The sequence below is a fragment of the Alligator sinensis genome, unplaced genomic scaffold (genome assembly GCF_000455745.1).
Source record: "Alligator sinensis unplaced genomic scaffold, ASM45574v1 scaffold28_1, whole genome shotgun sequence".
NCBI classification, from domain to species: Eukaryota; Metazoa; Chordata; order Crocodylia; family Alligatoridae; genus Alligator; species Alligator sinensis.
In genome coordinates, this window is record NW_005842133.1 from 1928095 (window position 1) to 1941321 (window position 13227).

The 13227-nt window shown below is 42.1% G+C and overlaps 1 long non-coding RNA gene across 1 annotated transcript in view; it reads left to right on the top strand.

Moving 5' to 3' along the window:
* The first annotated feature begins 10493 nt into the window (after positions 1–10493).
* LOC106722274 overlaps positions 10494–13227 on the top strand; it is an 8335-nt gene continuing 5601 nt past the window's right edge. The window contains exon 1 of the long non-coding RNA XR_001358138.1: positions 10494–10600. This is a non-coding gene — a long non-coding RNA (uncharacterized LOC106722274). The remainder of the gene's footprint in view (positions 10601–13227) is intronic.

The following is a 13227-nucleotide window of genomic DNA, read 5'->3' on the forward strand; positions in this document are numbered from 1 at the left end:
TACCAGAAGCACAGGTGTGCCTGCAGCACCATGAGGATCAGCAGCAGAGCTCAGTGGGTTGGGCACCCTGTGGCCCATGCAAACAGCTCATTGTGCATCACCCAGGGAAGGCACATCAGGGGCGTGCTCAGGGCACAGTGGCAGCATGGTGGGGGGCTGGGCCCAGGGCACCTCCCTGGAGAGGCCCCAGCAGAGAGAGCAGGGCTACAGGCAGCTCCTCATCCCAGTTGTCCAGGAACCCCATGCACCCTGAGCCCAGGTACTGTGGGCTGGGTGGCAGTATAGCAGAGTGGTTGGCCTGCAGGAGGAGAGGGGGGGCAACAGGATCTGGACCATGGCAGCAGGTGCTGCCAAGAGCCTGGCCTGTCCCACCCTGGGAACAGGTCAGGGAAGCAGGCTGCCTGTGGCTAGCACCCAGCAGCCCACTGGCTCCTGGGGACCACATGGGGAGGCGGGGCTCCACTGGCAGCCATCTGGGCCCAGGCCTTCCTGGCCAATTTACCATGGTCCCTGGGTTCCCATGCATGCCAACCCCAGAGCAGGGCCCCTGGTACAGAGTATCTTATCTCTGAAATGTTGCAAATTTTCAAAAAAAACTTCTCTCATGGCTCTGCAGGTCCTACAACTGGACGTGGGGGAGAGGGCATGCTTGGCAGTGGGGATGTGGCCTCAGGGTTGCTGGCACCCACAGCCAGGGTGTAGTAGATGCATTGGCTCCAACAGAAGTGCACAATGGACTGCACCATCCTCTTCCAGTGGTTGGTGTTGGTCTTGAAGGAGTGTGCAGAGGATGCACAGGCCTGGTGAGTGGGGGATATCGCCCATGTGGACACGCAGGACCAGCATGAGGAGGAGTGGGACTGGGAGGACTAGGAATTCCAGACCAAGCTCCTGGCCCTGGAGTGCAAGCAGCTCCAGGTGCTGTGGGAGCAGAATACCATCCTGGGCTGGGCAGTGCAGGCCATGGATGATGACTGCCAGATGCTGGACACTGTTCTGGCCCTGGTGGTCATGTTTATGATGCCTGGCCCCTGCTCCTAGCCCCTCATGCCCCTCAGCAGCTGCCCACCATCCAGCAACAGGCCCCTGCCTGAGCCTGGAAGGAGGTCCTGCAGTGCCTTCAGCTGCCAGGAGCCCCTGACCTGTCCCCCAACCTTGGGTTCGGTGCCACCCAGCCCCCCCACCCACCTGAGCCCAGCCTCACTGCTCACCCCAGCTTCATGTGAGTGCAGAGCAGGAGCTGCCTGGAGTGGCACCAGGACTGCATTCTGGCCCTGCTGGGTTTGGACTCTGCCAGCCAGAGGGGGAGCCACCTGTGCCAGAGGAGCACCAGCCACCATCGCCCCTAGTCAAGCCCCCACCTGCTGCATTTGCTGCAGCATCCAAACCCACACGGAAATGGCCGGAGGCAAGGGAGCTGGCTGCCTGCTCCTAGGCTCTGCCTCTTAGGTGACCCCACCCCAGGGCCCCCCACTCCAGTACACCATAAAAATCACTTTGTAAATTGCTTGCACAAGGAAGAGAGTTTTTTATTGTTGGTGGGTGGTGGAGGGGCTCTGTTTTTTTGAAGAGGGAGGGTGGAGGGAAGCTCTGTTTGCTGGGGAAGGATAGGGAAGGTGGTCTGTTTGATGTGAGGGAAATAAAGACTTGTTCTTCTGACATGTGCCACATTTCACGTGCAGTGAGAGTGGTGCAGGGAGTGGGCAGATGGGGTTGGGGGTCTGTGGGTGGCAGTGCAGACAAGCTAGAGCAAGGAGTGCTGGAGGAGGAAGTCAGCCAGGGCCTCCACCTGGTGCCTGGGCCCCTGCTGGCAGGTGTGTGGCTCTCCTGGGGCCTGGGAGGAGAGGCCCTGCTGGGACCAGCAAGGACAGCACCATGGCCAGCAAGAGCCCAGGATGCTGGTCATCACTGCCAGGGGCTGGAGCAATCAGGACACGGGCAGCAGAGTGGTCAAAGAGAGAGATGACGCATGCTGCTTCTGTGCTTGGCACACTACTTCTGGGCAAGGAAGGTGCTGGCCAGAAAGCTGAAAGTGGGGCTGGCTTTTGAAGATGGCTGCTGGCAGCTGCAGCCAGAGCCTAGAGCTCCCCCCGCAGTGGCAGCAAGGGCCCATTGCAGGGCTGCAGAAAGCTGGATGCATACCTTCTCCCTAATCCTCACATGTGCAGACGCCTGCCTGAAAATGCTAACACCAGAGTAAACTTAGGTTGGAGTAAATGCATGTGTAGACACGCCCAAGGAGTAGAAAGATACTTTATCCCAGTATTATATAGTCATTTGAACATAGATATAGATGAAGCAAGACACTGCTTCAAAATACTGTGCTTGCAGATCTAGTCAGTACATGACTTCAGAGCACTAGAAATCATTTGTGTTCAAACCTCTGCCCAAACTTTGCCCCTGTCTACATGATGCATTTAGCAATAGGTCCGTTCTCCTAAGCCCTTAGTTCTTTAAGTAGTTTCATAGAAGTCAGTGGAATAACAAATGACTGAAAACTGTAAGACTTAGTCCAAGCTACAAAACTAAATGTGAACTCTCTTTAAACATTGTGCTAGATACACTTCAAGCTCTGCACTGACTGGCCACTTGAACAGAAGTAACTCATTTGAAACTGTTTCAGAAGACCTTATAAAAAGCTGTAGAGTTCCATTTTCAAAAGTGAGTCAGGCCTTTAGGAGGTCAAATCTTATTGAAAGTCAATGGGATGTAGGCTGCTAAGTAAGTCACTTTTGAAAATGGGTCCCCTAGTAACTGGACTTGAGCATATTTTTTTAATCATTCACACAGGAGGCTTTAGTTGTTCCCAATGATTTACAATGACTTGTAGCGTGCCAAACAGAATAGGAACTACATGCCAAATTGCTTGCAGGCTAAAGGCATAGATCTACATGACAAATAGAGGGTTTACTCATGAGTGTTTCACTTAACTGGACAATTTGTATGGCTAAGGTGAGCAGGATCTGGTTGCAAATTAACAAGTGTGAAGGCAGGCACAGATTGCTGATTGGTCTGTGAAGTAGAATACATAATGGAAAGATGTATTTACAGAGAAATATTCTTCCAAGCACAGTGTGACAGAAGGCTTGGGGTAGGTGGGAAGGGGGACAGGCAAGTTGCAGGAAAGCATAGTTTTATTATAGTCCAGCATCTTTTTTTGTGTGCGCTTTCTGATCATACTGGTCCAGAGATCCATGAATTACCTCCAACCAAAGCCAGAGATCAGACTTAATCCTCCCCCCCACCCCTACACTCGCTATGCCTTTAATTTATCCTTTTTCAGTCATTAAAAAGTTCTTCATTTTTAACCTCTCAGTTATAATTCTTCTCAATTTGCATTACACCCAGTTAACACAAAATCTTAAAAATATACCCTCCAGATAAAAAAGCCTCATAATTTTCCATTGTGGATAAAATTAATCAAGATGTAATTACAATACCAGATGAAATACTTAGAACATCATAAAAGCTCTGTTCGTGTTCAGCTCAGTGTTAGTAATTGTAAGAAATTGAATAAAAGGAAATTTAAGGCCCTGTCAGAGAAGGCAGAGCCCACTTTTCGCCTGTCACTCAGAGATGATAATTTTTCTCAAAAAAAAACATTGTAGAGTTTGCACTGGTGGGGAAAAGACATGAAAAAGGCTCCAAACTTTTCATACATGGTCCCCTTACCCCTTATAGTTGTAAATATTTCTCAGTGTCAAAAATGGTACAAGGTTATAATTAGCAGTCAGAGAAGTTAAGAGAATGAGACCACAATCCTTAGCAGGTGTGGAACACTTATCGTACAGCATACCCCACGGTCCCAAGAAACCCCCATCAAAATGCAATTCACTTAACTCATGGATTAGCGGTAGAGAGTTTCTGGTAATATTTTGGTCCACTTACTTATTTTTCTCCTTTAAAAGGAAAATTAGGTGGTTAATTTCTTTTCTTTTTTAAAGCGAATTTGTTGGTCCACATCCTAAATGTTAAATTCCTTTATTATTGTAACGTGTTGTTATATATAACAAGTGCTCCAAAAGAAGGTTGGTTGGAGTAAAGGCCTGACACTTTTAACTATACAGGCACCTAGCTCATGCCATCTCTGCTTAAGCTTTGCACTGGGCATGGTCAAATGCCATATACAGTTATTAGCCAATTGGTCCCATGTTGGTATTACTACAGTAGTGACGGGAACTCTATATTAGTATGTATCCTCCTGTGTGTGTTGATTTGGTAGGTAAAAATGTACTTTCTAGTTCAGGCATCGTCATAAAAAACTAGGCAACTGTGGCATCGATGCCTACACGGTCAGATGGATTGTGAATTGGCTGAAGGGTCATACTCAGAGGGTGGTGGTGGACGGGTCATATTTGACCTGGGGGGAAGTGAGCAGCGGAGTCCCCCAGGGCTCGGTCTTTGGGCCTGCTCTGTTCAATTTCTTTATCAGCGATTTGGACGATGGGGTGAAAAGCAACCTGTTTAAATTTGCTGATGATACCAACATTTGGGGTGGGGTGGGCACGCTAGCAGGGAGGGAAAGACTGAAGCAAGACCTGGATGGGTTGCAGGGGTGGGCTAACAAAAACAGGATGTGTTTCAATACGGACAAGTGCAGGGTGCTGCACTTGGGCAGTAGTAACCAGCAGCACACTTATAAGATGGGAAACTCCCTTCTTGAGAGCACGGAGGCAGAAAGGGATCTTGGAGTCATCATTGACTCCAAGATGAACATGGGCTGACAATGCGAGGTCACAGTCGGCAGGGCTAACCAGACCTTATCGTGCATCCACAGGTGCATCTCAAGTAGGGCCAAGGAGGTGATGCAACAGTGATCAGGCCACAGCTGGAGTATTGTATCCAGTTCTGGGCACCCCACTTCAAGAGGGATGTGGACAACATTGAGAGGGTCCAGAGGAGGGCCACCCGCATGATCTGGGGACAGCAGGGCAGACCCTACAATGGGAGGTTACGGGACCTGAACCTGTTCAGCCTTCACAAGAGAAGGCTGAGGGGGGACCTGGTGACCATCTATAAACTCACTAGGGGGGACCAGAAGGGTTTGGGGGAGACCTTGTTTCCCCCAGCACCCCCCGGGATAACAAGGAATAACGGCCACAAGTTGTTGGAGAGTAGGTTTAGATTAGACATCCGTAAGAACTACTTCTCAGTTAGGGCGGCTACGATCTGGAACCAACTTCCTAGGGAAGTAGTGCTGGCTCCTACCCTGGGGATCTTTAAGAATAGGCTTGATGCCTACCTGGCTGGGGTCATTTGAGCCCAGTTTTCCTCCTGCCCAGGCAGGGGGTCAGACTTGAAGATCTACAAGGTCCCTTCCCACCCTACTTCTATGATTCTATGAGACACAAACATTAAAGTGCTGATGGGCATTCTCTGTACCCCTTACCACAGTATTTCTACAGATGTTTAGCAGAGCTACTCCTGAGATGCTAGGCATATATCAGAACCAGCAGATAACCTCCCAGTCCAACAATCAAGGCCAGTTTTAGCATTTTTAACTAAATGCAGGTTTAACAAGGCAGGGACCTTAGGGTTCATGTCCAGAGATCCAAGCATATATGACAAAGCAATGAGTTAATGAAAAGCCAGTGGCTGGATTCTCTATGTGTTGTACCTGTGCTATAAGTTATAAAATACTCCTAGCTTAGAAAGTTATGTTTTACTCTAGAGTAAATAACAACACAGGGTGCCAGGCAACAGGAAATCAGGACATCAGCATCTATATAATAATAGATGATAGACTGGGAGAGGAGAATCAAGGGGTCCCTCCAAGGGAGATGGACTTGGAAAAGCCTGTTTGAAGGAGAATTTGAGGAGGAAGATCATTTAGCTCAGAGAAGGTGGAGAAAGAACTGGAAGCATCTGTGCAAATATGATAGTTTCAGCCCCAGTCCCTTTTCATTGATTAAGTTCTTTAGTTTAGGAAAAATGGAGAGAAATGCAATCTTATGCTTGATAATAATGAGTCATTTAGTCCAGTGCAAATGCAGAGGAAAATGAATAGTTTCAGCAAGGGGTTGTCCAGCTACAGAATAAATACTCCTATCTGGAGCATGAAGCTGAGATTGGAGCAACTCAGTACACCTTCACTTCCACATACTGATCCTTTACTTCACACTCTTCCCAAAACTAGACATATGATGCAGAAACAAGGAAAAAGTAGTTCAGGTTTAAACTCTTATCACTAAAGTGAGTCTCCCTCTACATTAAAAAACTATCCAGACATCGTAACAGGAATGGGTTCAGTTCTTATGTCATAAATTTGTGTGTGTAGAAAAAAGACTTATTGGTGAATTTAGCAGTATTTTTCGTTGAACTGGCAGTTGCTAACCATTACACCAGTATTTATTTGATTCTTAAAGAGCACAAAAGCATGGACTACAAATAAAGAAGATGGAGTAATAGCTTTTGACTGGACCACTAGCTTTAAACTTGAAATGAAGTGTCCAGTTTTGAGTTACTGTGTCCAAATGCCATTTGTACAGTTTGAAAAGTGGGGGCATTTTTCCAGCTTGTCACTGTTAGCTGTAGTTCATTCCAGTGAATGATATCACTGAAGGAGCAGTTGTTCTGCTATAAGTACTTCACTCATGACTGGAATGTATTAAATGTATTAATCTGTGCCTCCGAGTGTAATTTAGGGAAGCCCTACATTTGACACATTCTTGTACATCCTTATTTTATTGCCCTATCCTGCAGGTAACAATGTCTCAAAAGCAAAGAGACTGAATGAAGTTAAAATTACATGTCACAAAATAGTATATGCATTTTTGTTGCTTATTTGACTGTCAAAATTACAGATTTTCAACAACATTGGATTAAATATGTTTATGACTTGACTTATGCCACCACTATTGAGAGAAAATCCAAGGCAGGACTCCAGGGGCTAATGACCTAGGAGATTAAATGAAGTCATGAATGGCACGTCCCCATCCTCACAGCTACATCTTTAATGACAAAACTCTGTCACAGAAAGCACCTAAGCCAACCAAAGATAAAAACTGAGGGCTAAGGTATCTTGCTGAGTATTTATCAAACCTGCTTTAAGTCAGCCAAATAAAAAATGTGTTTTTCAAGCAAGGTTAGGTCTTATGTCAACTGAATGGACTTATAGCAAACTTATGACTATTATGCATCATAAATTCAAATTAGACTTAATTTACCACGTATGAATTTGAAGCTAACATAAGGTTTCTTACCACGTTTCCTCCCCAACTATTTTTTTCAAAGTAACAGTCTTGTATATTTTTGTTGGTAATTAAACAGAAGTGTTATTATGGTAATAAAGGTAATAAAAGTCATTTTCTGAATTAAGTTATAAATTGCCTGTCTGTGAGGAAAATATCCATTGCACTTCAAATCTGACATAGACACCTAATAATTGGTTGATGCAGATTTGTATATGAACAAGTCATCTGGTTATTACATTGTCTTAAATGAAAGAAAATGTATTTTAGTCTTGAGGGCCTTGGAATTAGCATTTCATTGTACCTGCTGAAACCTAAATTAGCATACTTTTGTCCAATATTATGCTAGTGCTGCATTACAGACACATAATGCTTGTTATCATACACCGGATTATTTTTCTTTTCTCAACGTCCATGTCTTAACTTGTATGTATTTCAAAATAAATATCCAGAGATTTTCCTACAGGGCTGAAGAACCTTCAATATGGAGTGAGGCAATTCATAAATGTAGAAAACTGCACCACTCCACCTGCAGGCATCGTTAGCTGGCAATGATGGGAATGATAGAAGTGATGGGAACAGTCACTGAACTCTGACCTTATTGATCGGAGCCACCTCCACCCAGCTGAGTTGCTGCGGCCCAGTCAGCTGAAAAGGAATTTAAAGGGCAGTCATCTTCACTGTTAAACCCTCCTGTCATTAATAACGTTTTCATCCATGACAGTGATAAACATGCAGTACTTGAAGAGAGTTTATTAAGGTCAGTCTATAAATAAAAATTAAAATTTTAAAAAATGGGTTTACACAGATGAACAGATGGATGAATAAAGTGATTGGTAAAACAATAAATATGAAAATAGACAGATAGATGAAGTATCTGGCAGTGATCCTCTAAAAAGCCCTATGCCTCAAATACTGGAAACACTATACCATGACATTCTTCTCCCCTCCGAAAAAAATAGATTTAATGAAGCTGCTTCAGAACTTATAGGTTTTGTGGATCTATGGCCTGACTAATATTTTGTCATTTAATGCCTATTCACCGGCCTGATAAAAAGGATTGTAGCCATTTTTCTATGTCAGGTATATAACTGAGTGCTACTAAAATTTAAATGTCTCATCTGTCCTTGGATTTAAATACAGATGGCCTTAAACCTGTGGATTTTTCTTAATGCGAGATGGTATACAATACCTAGGCTGGCTTCTTTCATTACTCCAGAAGTGGCAAAGATTTTTATACCTCAAGCAGAATTCAAGCCACCAGCTAACAGATGTGCTTCTTAACCATGAAAATCTAGAGGTCATAAAAATACCCTTTTTTTGCTCCCAATCTCTAGAGTGTGAGCAGGGCTTTGCATTTGTATTATAAAACCAAATTCTATCCTATACCATGAAATAAATTTCCCCCATGAAGCACCTTAATAGATTGTTATTATACTACTTCAAATACCTATCACATGGCCAGCGGTGATTGTTGGGAAGTCAGTGGAAACAAGTGGAGAGAAAAGAATATTATTTTAATTTTAATGAGTGGAGAGAAAAGAATATTATTTTAATTAATTATTTGATGCTCATCTTCTCTAAGTCCTTGTTTCCACATTGCTTCTGCCAAGAGCCATGAATGGAGATGAGTAGTGACTTTTAGGTACACTGATGAGGTCATTTTGGATGAACAACTAACTCAAATTCAAGACCATTGTTTTAGGTCGGCAGACTTTTCAGTTTTATGTTTAATTGTTGCCTTCCAAAACATTGGAAATATTTTCTTTTTACCACACCTTTTTCCCTTAATGCTGGCACAGTTACTTTAATGTGTATCAGGAAGGAATGAGTGCTTTGTATTTTTTATTTACTTCAAATGAGATTATGAATAATGGCTCTGAAAGTGTGTCTAGTCCTATGCCTGATCCTACAAATCTCATTGCCATCAACTGGTTAAGAGTGAAAAGAGTTGGAAAGGAAGCATCCTGTCTCTCAAAGAAAACAGTCTCAACTGTGGTCCAGTAATAAAGAAATGGAAATGTGGGATGTGGGAGCTACAGGTGGTTCCCAAGGTTAATCTTGAGAAGATTGTCTGGACCAGAAGTGGTGTGGTGCAGATGTCCCTACTGAATAAACAGAGTGACTTTGTGTAAACTAATTAAATTACTTAGAACTCAAACAATGCAGTGATAAAGGTTTTCAGCTAACTGTCATTTATTTCATACTTGTGGGGAATGGATGGCAAAGCATATGAGTGAGGGAAGCAGAGATCCTTTAACTTGGATCTCTTTCCATCCAGCTCTAGTTAGTGGCAACAATCATTTCTGATAGCTAGCGAATGACTGGTCTCAGTTAGGTTGCAAAGCCATCTCCAGGTTTTGTCCCAATTGCCCCTTCTTGATAGCTATCATTTCTCCTTTGCAAGTAGTTCCTTCAGGTCAGGGGTGGGGTACACTGGATTAATAAAAAAAACTAAAGGGCTCCAAAACTGTTGGCCATAAACTCTAAACTCTTACATATTTTAGGGAAAAAAATAGATTTTAAACATTATTTCTCTCCTTGACAAGCTAATGAGGGTTGATTGGCTCATTTCACAGAAGACAGAGCTGAGCATCATATTTTTGGCAGTTTTCCTATGTTGGGAGTTGAATATTCCAACTTGTCCTCGATGGAACCCTATTGAATTCAGTAGTAGTGCTACGCTCAGGTTACCTGGCAGCTCATCTTACAAGGGCTTATTTATCATCTACTACTAAAAGGTTGACCTATAACATGCTATATGTTTATGTATTTAGCAATCTTAAAGTTTAGGTTATATGATCATATTCATGATCAGATCCTATTGTTGAAAGTAACATTCTGGGAATAGACATCACCTTAAGTATATTCTCCTCTGAAAAGGATAGATGCTATTTTGTGTATACCCTATGAATTTAAAGATCTGCTAAATTAAGTGATCTAACTAGGGTTCTGCTGCTTTTTGCTCCTGATAGTCTTCAATTGAGAGACCCTTTTGTGTCAGCAGTAGTATTGTTCACTAAATTCCAGTGAGTTGCATCTGGAGACAATGGGTTTTGCTTAAGTAGTAAGGTTTAATTAGTCCTAGAGAAACTTTAAAACACCTGATAATGCCTGGGAAGGTAATAACCTGCCTCGACTCTCAGATGGGTTCTGGGTTGCTGGAAGTTATGGAGCAATTTTTTTTTTTTTTTGTTATCACCTGAGACTATTTGATACAACGATTTCTGAACCAAGACTAATCATGTAACCAAATATATTTTAAGTCCTTTTCCTGTGTAGAATTGCATTGGGAACTGAAATTTTGTGTGAAAGGCTTCACCTGGAAAGGCATTGCCTCTGCCTCAAAACATTAGATAATCAGAGTTTAGAAGGCTGAGTCAGAGGCATGCACAACATGAAAGGAAGTGGTGAGTCTGCAGCTGAGGATGCTGCTACAGTTACATTTTGGTAATCATGTATTTCTTGAAGACTTTGGGTTAGTTAATCTCTCAGCTTCTTAAAATGTAAGTGTATATTTCCCTCAGGAAGATCATTGTTCTGTCTTCAATGAGAATGGGCTGGGGGAGGGGGGTGGCATTCCCCTTAATTACTCATAGAAGGAGACCAAATTACCCATTTTAAAAGCTATCTTTCATTAGGTCTTTAACATCACATTATGCAATATATTGAATTTAAAAGGCAAAACTATCAGAGAAGGTTTCCAACAAAAGAGTGGTTTGTGAATAGATCTCATAAGTTTGCCATACTGTTAACTGTTGGGAGTCCCTAGTATTTATTGTTCAAGAGCATTCAGACAACACCAGTTTTTGTGAATCCCTAAAAACATAAGCAGTTTTATGACTCTGTTGACTGAAGACACACCACACATTATTAATAATTGCAGTGAAGGACTGATGGACAGCCCAAAGACTAATCAACACAGGGTATTGATAAAAATTGGTTTGTGCCCTCCTCACAAGGAGGAAGTAGATACATTCATTAAAAGTTACAATGAGACATCAAACCTCTCTGCAAAATCTTCAATCAAGTAACATAGTGTTCATTAAAAGGCTGTTTGCTACACTGGCTTCGTCCCATTGCAATGCAAAAGAACATCATTAGTATAAAGTGTTTCTAATGCTCTGCTGCTGCTAAACATCTTCAATTCCCCTTAGGACTTCAGCAATGTTTAGTAAGTTCACTCTCATGTCATGTCTTTACTGGAAAACTTTAGGGAATGGCTCAAAGACGCTGCCACTGGGTCAGGGTACACCTGGGATTTTTTAGTAACAGTCCCTAATGTAGAACAAGTCATTTTTGCTCATTTAAACCTTTACTTAGAATACAAACTTGGGCTTTCCATGGACTTTTCCTGCAGGTTTGTCTATACAAATAATAATCATAATCACATTATGTTGGGAACATGCCTATTTTGCATAATGGATTGTATATCTTGCATAAGTTTGTCTCTCTGCCTCAATCTCTAATGTCAACCATGTTTGACATTATGCACATCTTCTCCCTCTCTTCTCTTATTTTCCTCTCTGGGGACCAAAAAAACAAAACAAATTTAAAACAGTTTTCCTCTAACTAATAAAGTATTGTCACTCTCACATGGCTGTTGGTGAGAAATGCTGTGATTATGGAATAAGAAGCAACTTGGATTTCTTTCAGAAAAGAACGCAGTTCCCAGCACATCCCTAAAAGCAAAGCAAATCCCCTGTCCTATACTTCCTTACTCAGGCAAAATGCCTGCTTCAAGGCAAAAGGTAATCAGGCCTATCAGAAGTCAAGTGTAATCAATCAATATCCTTCTTTGAGGAAAGAAAAAACAAGCCGAAAAGGATTAGGACCTCAATGAAGACTTGTTCACAATCAGCCCATTTAGAAACTGCTTTAAAGTTATAAATTAAATATCGTCTAAAAAGAAATGGAAATTTGTATATCTTTCTTAATAAAAATATTTAAAATTGCTCCACTCCCTGGAGGTCCTGTAACCCTCTAATCTGTGTGTGATTTGATAGAGCAGATGGATATGTGCAATTCAAGAAAACAAAAAAATCACTGACACAGCAGAAGGAGAGAATTCACTCATCAAGATTTGCGTTTAAATTATTTGAAAATAGACTGCATCTGTTTAATGTTTAAAGCAAAAGAAAGTGGAAAAGTAACTGAGCATGAGATAGCTTTCAATAAATAATCATGGAATAAATAGGTAAATACGCATGGGAGCACTGTAAATGCACGAGTAGTTTTGTGCCAATAAAATGCAAAGGATAAAAATAAAATACAATACAGCTGCAAAAGTATTTATATAAATCATGAAAATGTAAGGAAAGGAAAAAAGAGCCAGCTGCCCCATGTACATTTTGAACAAGGTAATATGAGGAATATAACTTGCCGCTGCAGAATGCATTAGAAGCTGTGAAATAACTAACACAATTGCAACGTTTTGTTTCTAGGGATAAGTTTTGTATACATTTTTGCTGCAGATGTTCAATGTTCAATCCTGCCCATTGTGCAATAGAATATTGTGATTAGAAGTCATTTGGAAATTTCAAACTAAAATTAGAGAGGAATCAGAGCTTTAGATTTAGTTTCTCTGCTGGGAGATGGGTACTAAAAAGTTTTAATTGAATACTTTGCCATAATAAATCCAATTTCCTATAGAGTGTGCAGTCTCTATAAAATGAATCCCATTATTTTTAAGTTTGGGCAGCAGCAGTCTACTTACATATTTCTCAACAATGAAGAAGCATTTAAATATTAGTATTAACATCTCAAATATTTATTCACAATCTTGTTCTTATTCAAATGGCCATATATTGCCAAAAGGCAGCTGCAAAATTGATGCAATCAGGGAATAATGGGCCTTGTTCTGGGCTGTTGAAATCAATAGAAGTTTTTGTCATTGCCTTCAGTGGGAATGGGATTGTAGCCATTGTAATAGAGGATCATGTGTGGATAGGACCCTGGCCTAGGAGTAAGGAGATCTGGGGTCCAGCTTGGGAAAAACTCCCCGACTTTTGGTGTCTCTTGTCTCTTGACTTTGCTG